The sequence below is a fragment of the Nomascus leucogenys genome, chromosome 13, assembly GCF_006542625.1.
Source record: "Nomascus leucogenys isolate Asia chromosome 13, Asia_NLE_v1, whole genome shotgun sequence".
Taxonomy (NCBI): domain Eukaryota; kingdom Metazoa; phylum Chordata; class Mammalia; order Primates; family Hylobatidae; genus Nomascus; species Nomascus leucogenys.
Window position 1 is genome coordinate 36,116,724 of NC_044393.1, and position 12,098 is coordinate 36,128,821.

Sequence of the window (12,098 nt, forward strand, 5' to 3'; positions counted from 1 at the left end):
TTGCTCTGTTGCCCAGGCTGCAGTGCAGTGGTATAATCATAGCTCAACAAAGCTGCCACCTCCTAGACTCAAGCAATCGTCTCACCTCAGCCTTCCAAGTAGCTGGGACTACATGTGTGCACCACCACACCTGGCTAGTTTTTAAAATTTCTGTAGAGATGGAGTCTTGCTATGTTGCCCAGGCTGGTCTTGAACTCCTGGGCTCAAGCAGTCCTCCCACCTCAGCCTCCCAACATGCTGGGATTACAGACGTGAGCCACCATGCCTGGCCTCAATTTTTATTTCTTTAAAAACAGGTTTGATACAAATATGACAAAAATATCAACATTTGTTCATTTGGGTGATTGGTACCCAGGAGTTTGTTATATTGGCCTTTTTTCTTATCAGCATATTTAAACTTTTTCAAATAAAGGAGTACTTCTAAATCACTACAAAAATAAAAACACCCCCATCAAAAATGGCCAAATGATACAAAAAGCTAATTTGTTGCTAGAAAAAGGGGTCTTGATACAGACCCCAAGAGAGGGTTCTTGGATCTGGTGCAGGAAAGAATTCAGGGTGAGTTGTAGAGGACGGTGAGAAAAGATCATTTGTTAAAAGCTGCTCTGTTACAGAATTGGGAGTTCTCAGGAAACAGGAGGAACATGCTTACTTTTAACCTCTTTTTATATAGGAGTCTTGTCTATGTAAAAGCTAAACTAAATTATGGTTATGTGCAGGTGGGTTGACAGCATGACAAAATTTAGTACTTTGCTGATTTTAAAGAAGGCTATCCTTGGCATTTTAGTGCATCATTTAAAAAAAATATTGTTATTTGATATTGGGAAGTGTGTACATTCTGCCATTGTAGGAGTTTGTCCTTGCAAAAAAATACAAAATTAGCTTGGCGTGGTGGCATGTGCCTGTGGTCCCAGATGCTCAGGAGGATAGTTGGAGCCCAGGAGGTCGAGGCTGCAGTGATCTGAGGCATTTTAAAGCTTTCTTTTTTTTTTTTTTTTTTGTTTTTTTGAGATGGAGTCTCGCTCTGTCACCAGGCTGGAGTGCAGTGGTGCGATCTCAGCTCACTGCAACCTCTGCCTCCTGGGTTCAAGCGATTCTCCTGCCTCAGCCTCCTGAGTAGCTGGGACTACAGGTGCACGCCACCATGCCCAGTTAATTTTTGTATGTTTAGTAGAGACGGTGTTTTACTATGTTGGACAGGATGGTCTCGATCTATTGACCTCTTGATCCACCGGCCTCGGCCTCACAAAGTGCTGGGATTACAGGCCTGAGCCACTGCGCCTTGCCCATTTTAAAGCATTTTTAAGCTGTTTCCTCAACTGTAAACATCTTATGACCACCGGCCGGGCGCCCACCACCACACCTGGATAAGTTTTGTATTTTTAGTAGAGATGGGGTTTTGCCACATTAGCCAGGCTGGTCATAAGAAGCTGTGATTATGGGCGTGCGCCACCGTGTCTGGCTAATTTTTGTATTTTTAGTAGAGACGGGGTTTCATCACGTTGGCCGGGCTGATGTTGAACTACTGACTTCAGGTGATCCACCCGCCTCAGCCTCCCAGAGTGCTGGGATTACAGCTGTACTTTGCTAGTTTTAAGATGGATTTGATTATTAAACGGTGTCACCCTGGCTCCCTTATGCTCCTGTTTCCCGAACAGATTTATAGAGGAAGAAATACAGATGTCTCAGGAAGAGAGGAAAATACATTCAACCTGACTAGACACCAGGAGAAAGAAAATGGAAACAGCAGTGAGCTGTCTTTTTGCTTATTAAGTTGACCCAACCAGGCCGGGCGTGGTGGCTCACGCCTCTAATCCCAGCATTTTGGCCGAGGCGGGCGGATCGCCTGAGGTCAGGAGTTCAACAGCAGCCTGGCCAACATGGTGAAACCCTGTCTCTACTAAAAATACAAAAAAAAAAAAAAAAAAAAAAAAAAATCAGCTGTGCATGGTGGCTCATGCCTGTAGTCCCAGCTACTTTGGAGGCTGAGGCAGGAGAATTGCTTGAAACCAGAAGGTGGAGGTTGCAGTGAGCCGAGGTCTGCACTCCAGCCTGGGCAACAGAGTGAGACTCCATTGCAAACAAACAAACAAAATTGACCCAACCAAAAAAAAAAATAGTAACTAATGTGGAGAAATGAACACTGATATCTACTAAATGGAGTATAAATGGGTACAATTTTACGAAAGGGTGTTTTGGTAAAATACATGCAGCAGGTTCTTAAACTTATTTTCAATCTGTCTTAAATATTGGATTGGTTAGGATTACATTACTCTGTAAGTTTTACCTTGTAAGAGTTAATTAACAATAATTTGACGCAGGTAGAAGATTGTACCTTTCCATGTTGAAGGCGTGGCGACTGGGGTTCACAATGACCTCAGAACCAGACCCCTTTTGGACTGTGGCCCTTTTGGCCTTCACTCTCCAGATGACCTCACAGTTCTGTTCCTGCTCCAGCCATTACACATGCATTCAAGCCAGCAGGATGGAGGAAAGGGAAAAGAAGGGGCAAAGAGTAACACCAGCTGTCTCTTAAGGAAAGTTCCCGGAAGCTTCCATGTGATATGCCTGCCTTCATCTGGCGTCTAGAACCTAAATGTATGGCCCTGCTTAGTTAGAAGGGAGTCTGAGAAAGGTAGTTTTGATTCTGGACAGCTAAACTATCTTTTTTGTTTTTTTTCCAGGTGCAAGAAGGAGAGAGTTGACCGGGCACAGTGGCTCACGCCCGTAATCCCAGCACTTTGGGACGCTGAGATGGGTGGATCACTCGAGGTCAGGAGTTCGAGACCAGCCTGGCCAACATGGCAAAACCCCATCTCTACTAACAATACAAAAATTAGCTGGGTGTGGTGGCAGGTGCCTGTAATCCCGGCACTTTGGAAGTCAGAGACAGTCAGATCACTCGAGGTCAGGAGTTTGCAACCAGCCTGGCCAACATGGCAAAACCCTATCTCTGCTAAAAATACAAAAATTAGCTGGGTGTGGTGGTGGGCACCTGTAATCCCAGCTATTTGGGAGGCTGAGGCAGGAGAACTGCTTGAACCTGGGAGGCAGAGGTTGTAGTGAGTGGAGATAGCACCACTGCACTCCAGCCTGGGTGACAGAGAGAGACTCTGTCTCAAAAAAAATTTTTTTTTTAAAAAGTAGGAGAGAATGGATATTAGGAAATAGCAGTATTTGCTGTGGGTGTGTACTTTAATTTTGGTCTGATCTTTCATGAGCCATATGTATAGCAGAGGTCCCTAACCTTTTTGGCACCAGGGATCGGTTTCCTGGAGGACAGTTTTTCCACAGACCAGGGTGGGGGGATGGTTTCAGAATGATCTAAGCACATTACATTACATTTATTGTGCACTTTATTTCTATTATTATTACATTGCAATATATAATGAAATAATTATACAACCCATCATAATGTAGAATCAGTGGGAGCCCTGAGCTTATTTTCCTGAAACTAGACGGTCCCATCTGGGGGTGATGGGAGACAGTGACAGATCATCAGGTATTAGATTCTCATAAACAGCACGCAACCTAGATCTCTCTCATGCGCATTCATAATAGGGTTTGCACTCCTATGAGAATCTATGCCGCCGACAGGAGGTGGAGCTCAGACGGTAATGCTCGCTCGCCTGACACTCACCTCCTGCGTTGTGGCCCGTTTTCTAACAGGCCACAGACTGGTACCGGTCTGTTGATGTTAAGGCCATCCTGTCCAGATGGTCTTAACCAGCCAGGGTGTTAACCCCCAGCTGTTGTGAATTTTAGTTGCTCTCAGATCACAGCTTCCCCTTTCTCCAGGGAACTGTTCTTGGTCTACAGCTGTCTGTCACCTTACCAAGAAATGTCGGGGAGGTTATACCTGTTCTGGGGGAGAGGAAGACAGCCAATGACTTACCAACACAAGGTCAAAAAGCCCAGCTCTTGACTCAAGGGAGACATCCCTAGAGTACAATTCTTATTCCAATTTCCCGCGTGATCAGACTAGATTCCAGCTGAAACCACATTCTTCACTCCCTCCCTGATATGTATGATTCATTCCTGTTCCTTTCCTTCCTATTTTCTATACTTGTCTCACTTCTTGACATGTTCCTCTTGAGAACACACTCTTCATAAATTATGTACACAAGAATCCCCAAGACAAGTCCCCAATTACTGGGTAGCAAGGGAAAAAAAGTAAGTTTCAGTCCTGTCCAACGACCGTAGTCTAATACTAAAATTTGGTCAGTCCTTTAGGTAATGCCTAGTCTCTGTGGTAGATTGGATTATTGTTCCCAATTCTTCACTCCCTCTCTGATATACATTATTCATTTCCACCCCATTGAGTTAGAACTTAGCTCTAAGACTGACTTTGACCCATGGAATGTTAGTGGATGTGATGTGAGCCGAGGCTAAAAACGCGCCTGTGTGGTTTGGTTTGGCTCTTGTAATCCCATCCTCTGTTATATAAAGAGCATGTCACAGTCACTGCTGGTCCTAGAATGAGAAGACTTGTGGAGTGGACTTGAATCCCGCTCACAGCCTCGAGCCAAGCCCAGCTGATTCTAGTTGAAGCCAGAGCGGGGCAGCTGAACCTGTAACCTATGAGTAGAGAATCAAAGCTTGTTGTAAGTCCTTTTATTTCGAGGTAGTTATGCAGGAGAAGCATGACTAGTAGAGTATTTAAAAACAAATACTCAGGGCCGGGTGAGGCGGGTGGATCACGAGGTCAGGAGATCGAGACCATCCTGGCTAACGCGGTGAAACCCCGTCTCTACTAAAAATACAAAAAATTAGCTGGGCGTGGTGGCCAGCGCCTGTAGTCCCAGCTACTTGGGAGGCTGAGGCAGGAGAATGGTGTGAACCCAGGAGGCGGAGCTTGCAGTGAGCCGAGACTGCGCCACTGCACTCCAGCCTGGGCAACAGAGCGAGACTCTGTTTCAAAAAAGTAAATAAATAAACAAATACTCAGATCTTTGGGTTTTTGTACTGTCCCATTTTCAGACGGTATCTGGGTGAACAAGGAGAGGTGGGTTTATGTGTCTAGCTCCTACTTGCTGACATCTGTCACTGAGGAGATCCATCTTTTTCCGTTTGAGCTGGGTCTGATGACTTAGCCTCTCGTTGGCTTTCGCTTGTCCTGTGGACACCTCTGAGTCCTGGTTCTGCCCCCTCTGTTCCTGTCCATGCTGATCAGTCCACTCAGCACCCTCTGCAGCCCCAGGACAGACCTACTGACTCTCAGCATTTGCTCTACCAAGGATCATAGCAGGAGTCTAGTCGAGGCTGTAACCCTGCTTAGCCATTCTGCACATTACTCTTAAATGGATTCAAGCAGGGCCATTCTACATGGTGGCCTCCTTCCAGAATCCCAAATATGGAATAAATCAAATGCCTCCTTCCCTTGAAGCCCAGTTGAATTATCAAACTACCTCTGCTTCTTCATGATTCAGTCTAGAACAGAGCGACTAGGGCCCATGTATTCCATATTCATTCTCTGCTACCTCTCTTTCATTTTCTTCTCCATAATACCCTCAGGCTTACGCCTACGTTTTGAAAGCACACTATGGAAGAAATGCTCCAACCTGAGAGTCTTCATATGTCAAATGAGAACTAAAGGAATTTAGAAAACGATTTTCCTCTTGACAACATCTTGCTTTGGAGCCTATTGATTTGCAGCAAGACTCCACTGTGACTGTCCAAAGCTGCAAAAAAAATTCCTCTTTGCTTATCCCCTGCAATATATCAAATCCTCCCCACCACCCTGATGGAATGGATAAGTTGTGATAGACATAGAGATATGCGGCCCAGATCTCCCTTCAGGGAAGAACTTGCTACCCGACTGCAGAGAATGTGGTCAGTCCCTCCGAAGGTAGCCGGTGTGCAATGACTGAGTCGGGTGGAGGCATAAAGGCCCCCCTCTTTGGGGTCAACATGGGACACTTTAATGAGCAATTCTCACTCAAAAACTCCCTGCCGTGTTGGCTGAGGCTTTATTAGGCCTGCATCACAGTTTAACTTCTTCCTCTCCCTAGTTTGGCTTCTGCCCCCTTCTTTTCCATAATAAGCGTGTTTTGTTTGTTTGTTTGTTTGCCTGCTTGCTTGCTTTTTGAGACAAGGTCTTGTTCTGTCACTCAGGCTGGAATGCAGTGGCATGACATGGCTCATTGCAACCTCGACCTCCTGGGCTCAAGTGATTCTCTCACAGAGTTGGAATTACAGGCGTGAACCACTACACCTAGTCTTTAAATCTTTAAAGATTTGAAGTATAGACTTGGAAAAGAGGAGACAAAATTATCTAGATTTTCAGGGGATATCAACATATACTTGTAAACTCCAAGAAAACCTCGTGGTGGATAGAAAATACTCATTTCCACCCTCTCCAGAAGCCTCACTAAAATGGTGGTAAAGAGTTTTCTTAAAGATATAAAAGACAAAGATAAAGGATATGAACAAGGTGTACACATAAATAATGTTGAGCTGAGTGTAGTGGCTCATACCTGTAATCCCAGTACTTTGGGAGGCCAAGGCACGTGGATTGCTTGAGCCCAGGAGTTCAAGACCAGCCTCATCAACATAACAAGACTCTGTCTCTACAAAAAATTTAAAAAAAAATAGCTGGGCATGGTGTCATGTGCCTATAATCCCAGCTGCTCAGGAGGTTGAGGCAAGAGAATTGCTTGAGCTTGGGAGGTCGAGGCTACAGTGGGTTGTGTTGGTGCCATTTCACCCCAGCCCAGGTGACAGAACAAGATCCTGTCTCAAAAAAACAAAAATTAAATGAAAAAAGCAAGATGGAGAACACTTTACCTAGCATGCTATCATTAGTATAAACAAAAGACAGGTACAGTCTGGATAACTGAGGGGAGCAGGAGGTCCCCAGGAAGGCCTGTTTTCCAAGGAAAGAGGAGAAGCTCCTGCTGGAGGAACAGAGAGGACAATGAGGGTGAGGGCATCTGCTGTCCCCTAAATCTGTCACCTCCCCTTCTCTGCTTTGGCAGCCATTATGTCCATAGGTCTCTGGCTTGTCTTGTGCAATATACTTCCTTGTGTTAAACTCCAAGATATCAATGGGCTGATGAGAGTTCCAGCGTGAGCTAGATGACTGGATGGGTGCTTGGAATAAGAATCCCATGCCCCAGAAAGCATGACCAGCAAGACAATACTGACTAAGCCACTTTCCCCTGTAAGCCACCCTAGACCCACTTCTCAGTCCTAAGGAGAGAGAGATTAATGACATAAACTGGATGGTGGTCACATAAAAATCTTGGTGAGATGCTAGAAGTCTAAGGTGGTCCCTTTGGGATCATAATGTAAGAAAGTGGCTTCAAGGCATATTTCAGCATAGAGTAACCTTGGCATTGGAAGCACTTTGCAAAAACACAAGAGGCCATGCTAACTCTTTTCATACAACAAAGCCCTGGCAGGTGACATTTCCAGATGGAGAATGGAAGATTCTGAGAGCACTGCACAAGAGTCTCCCTTAGACACTTCTAGAACATATAGGAGGCTGTGGTAGAAGGGAACTGAAAGTTCAAAGTGTTGATCATGTGCACTGACTAAGCCTTTGTATTTAAAGTCAAGATGACATCATAATGACCTGATTTTCTTTCTTTCTTTCTTTTTTTTTTTTTTGAGACAAAGTCTCGCTCTGTGGCCCAGACTGGAGCGTAGTGGTGCAACCTCAGCTCACTGCAACCTCTGCCTCACGGGTTCAAGTGGTTCTCCTGCCTCCCCAAGTAGCTGGGATTACAGGTGTGCACCACCGTGCCTGGCTAATTTTTGTATTTTTAGTAGAGACAGGGTTTCACCATGTTGGCCAGGCTTGTCTCAAACTCCTGACCTCCCAAAGTGCTGGAATTACAGGCATAAGGCACCACACCTGGCCAACCTGATTTTCTTAAAAATAAATCTGGGTTCAGATTATTGGTAGAAACATTAAGTGATGTTGTATCTTCTCAGTGCATCACACCAGTCAATTTGTCACATTGATGGTGATGCTAAGTGTAATCTGATGGTCAACGTGGTGACCTTCAGCTCTCTCTGTGGTAAAGATACCTTTTCCCTTTTGCAATTACTAAATAGCCTGTAGGGTGATACTTTCAAACTTTATGAATATCATTTTTTCCAACCCCTTTCATCCTAATGGTTTTACATTCCATTGCTGATGCCTGCCCGAATCAATTATTAATAGACTGGTCATAAAATGATGATTTTTCCATTTCTGTCATTCCATCTGCACTCACAATTTGGCATTCTTTTATGAAGAAGAGCTTTCTTTTCTTTTCTTTTTTGAGATGGAGTCTCACTCTCTCGCCCAGTCTGGAGTGCAGTGACGTCATCTTGGTTCACTACAACCTCTGACTTCCAGGTTCAAGCAGTTCTCCTGCCTCAGCCTCCCAAGTAGCTGTGATTACAGATGGGCATCAGGACGCCTGGCTAATTTTTGTATTTTTAGTAGAGATGGGTTTTCGCCATGTTGGCCAGGCTGGTCTCGAACTCCTGACCTCAAGTGATCCACCCACCTCAGCCTCCCAAAGTGCTGGGATTACGGGTGTGAGCCACCTCACCTGGCCCTCTTTTCTACCCCCTTTAAAATTTTTGGTGTTGGCCAGGTGCAGTAGCTCACGCCTGTAATCCCAACATTTTGGGAGGCTGAGGTGGGAGGATTGCTTGAGCCCATAAGTTTGAGACCAGCCTGGGCAACATAGCAGGACCTTGTCTCTATTAAGAAAAATAATAATAAAATAAAATACCATTATTGGTTGTTTTATTTATTTATTGTGCTGGTTGTTGTTTTGAGACAGGGTCTCTGTCTGTTACCCAGGTTGAAGTACAGTGACATGATCATAGCTCACTCTAACCTTGAACTCTTGGGCTCAACTGATACTCCTGCTTTGGCCTCCCAAAGTGCTGCGATTACAGGTATGAGCCACCACACCTGGCCAAAATTTTTGGTGTTAAAATCAATACAGACACATGGATTCCTTTTGATTCAATATATAACAATCCATTCCTGCATTATTCATATGAGGCTGAGATTGTCCCAGATTTTGTCATGAGGCCCTCTGTAAAAATGTAAATTCCAGGCCACCTTCTCCTTCTCCTGCAGTGGGGCCTGGGATTCTGCATATGTAACTAACACTAAACTGAAATCTGAAACATCCACTAAATCTGAAAAGTTGAGGCAAAGCCCTTGCCAAGGACCAGCTGAGGAGTTTATGTTAAGAGTGGTTTCACACCCACCAGGCAATACAGCTAAAACTTGACAAGGGCATCCTCTGAGGCAAAGAAGGCCAGAATGCCAGCAAAAGAAGATGTGTCTTCTGGAGGTGGAAGGGGGTGAGGAAGAAATGGAGAGGTCAGGGCTGGAAAGGAGATGCTTATGGTTTTTTTCCTGCCTTGGGAAGACTATAGCAGACAAGATACCTACTAATTCTTGCAACATTACAGCAATGGTTTTTCTGAGTAATAGGAACAGTTTGCTTCTATCCCCAAAGGTGGAGAGCTCTTTGCTATTTGGAACCAAGCGTTGATATAGTTAGGAAAAGACCTGGATCAAGGGAGTACATAAAACACACAACTGTACACTGTCACTCTTGCTGAACACTCCCGGTGAAATCCAGAAAAGACATGAAAGAGGGAAAGTAATACATCTACAGCAGCATCAGGAAACTGAAAAGCCAACAGGCCAGGCATTTGATGAAAGTCCTGGACAATAGAGAGCAGGAGGAAATGTGGGATCAAAAAAGCAGAATTGGGCCAGGCTTGTTGGCTCACACCTGTAATCCTAACAATTTGGGAGGCTGAGGCAGAAGGATTGCTTGAGGCCAGAAGTTTAAGATCAGCCTGGGCAACATAGTGAGACCCTGTCTCTACCAAAAAATAATATAAAATAAAAATTTTTTTAAAGTGGGGAGTTGAGTTCATGCATTTGGGCCTACATCCTCTCCAGACCTCACTAAAATAACAGCTAAAAAATAAAAAGGACAAAACTCACAAGGACAAAAAGAACAGACATTGAAACAAGATTGAGCTAGTGATGTGGAAAATAAATATTTCAGATGTTCTGGACCAGGCATGGTGGCTCAGGCCTGTATCTCAGCATTTTGGGAGGCTGAGGCAGGTGGATTGCTTGAGCTTGGGAGTTTGAGACCAGCCTGGACAACATGGTGAAACCCCATCTCTACAAAAAAAAAAAAAAAAAAAAAAAAAAAAAAAAAAAAAATTACAAAAATCAGCCAGGCGTGGTGGCACACACCTGTGGTCCCAGCTACTCAGGAGGCTGAGATGGGACAACGGCTTGTGCCTGAGGGGTCAAGGCTGCAGTGAGCCATGAACGTGCTGCTGCACTCCAGCCTGGGCAACAGAGTGAGACCCTGTCTCAAAAAACAAAACAGAACACATATTTTAGACGTTCTTACCTGACACAGGTATTAAAGAGGAAATGATTCCACACTTGGGAAAATGGCAAAATTATGATTGCCTAATTCCTGAGATCTTAGGGGAACACTTTTTCAAACCCTTTTTCAATAAAAGCAGAACCTGCATCCTGGGAATTTACCCTCATGGGACACACAGGGGAATGAAATTCCATTGCCACAATGTATGTAATCAATCCATAATTATTGAAGAAACAGACAGTTTTATGGTTCTATAAAGTTATAGTTTAACTTTAGAGACTCATAGGTTCTATGTTTTTATAGCCTGGTTGTGTGGTTAAATACAATGATTTTATTGCCCTGTGGAAAATTAATCAGTCTTGAATTTAACCCAGCAAATTGTCCTTGGAATTCCTTTAACTCTAGCTCTGTTCATTTGTGCGAGCACGCGAGGGTACACACACACACACACACACACACACACACAGAGTTTTTCTTTTTTTTTTTTTTTTTTTGAGATGGAGTCTCGCTCTGTCACCCAGGCCAGAGTGCAGTGGCGAGATCTTGGCTCCCTGCAAGCTCCGCCTCCCGGGTTCACGCCATTCTCCTGCCTCAGCCTCCCGAGTAGCTGGGACTACAGGGGCCCGCCACCACGCCTGGCTAATTTTTTGTATTTTTAGTAGAGACAGGGTTTCACCATGTTAACCAGGATGGTTTCGATCTGACCTCGTGATCTGCCCACCTCGGCCTCCCAAAGTGCTGGGATTACAGGCGTGAGCCACAAGTGCCCAGCATACACACAGGAGTTTTTCAAGCTTGGGCAAACCACCTTCTTTTGTCTACCTGATAGTTCCTTCCTTAATTAGTTAAATAAAATTTTGATAAATGCTCAGAATCTCTTGATTGCAGAATTTCAAATATTTCTTTCAGTTTTCTCAGTTCTGTCAAGGAGACAAGGGTGGGAGTCTACAAAACGAAAACCAATTCGTGCTTTGGTGCCCCAGAAAGGCTGAAAGATAGGATTGGAGATACCACATAGCTCTGATGTCAGAGGTGAGGGCTGGTGCTGGAACAGAAGGACATAATTGAAAGTCTTGGTCCTCTTCTACCTGGGCAGAAAATTAGAGTTTGCCATCTGGAAAGGTTGGGCCCCAGAATTCTAGGCTTAGGGAGATCAGACATGGCTAAAGGTGAGGCTGCTGAAGCAGACATTGGGGGACTGAGTGAAGTCTGCATTCTGAACAGAGCCCCTGGCATCATCCCCTGCCAGAACCAGGAAAATTCCATCATTGTCCACTACCTAGCCACTTCCACTTATGCTCAAACCTCCTCCCACCAGGCAGATGATAGGAAGAGCCTTATCCAGAGAAGTTGACCAGTACAGAGAAAAGGGGTACAGAAGAATAGCTAACTGAAATCACGGTAGGGGGCTACCCAGCAGGAGATACACCCCCTGCCACAGACACCATCCAAAGTAGATAGAAAGACCCTCACCTCCACTCTTTCTGCCTTTCAGTCTCCTGCCAGTGCTTCCCAGAGGCCAAGAGAACCCGAGAAGCCTGAGTCAGACCCCTGTGAACACAGGAGAGGGAGGCAGAGTGTGGACTGTGAGGAAGCCCACACTTGACATGCCAGCTGTGATCAGACAGAGGGAGGGAGAGAGAGAGACAGAGAGAGAGGAGAAAATGAGGGAGGAAATTGCCAATAAGATAATCCCAATTTCCCAGAATCCTAGTGTTA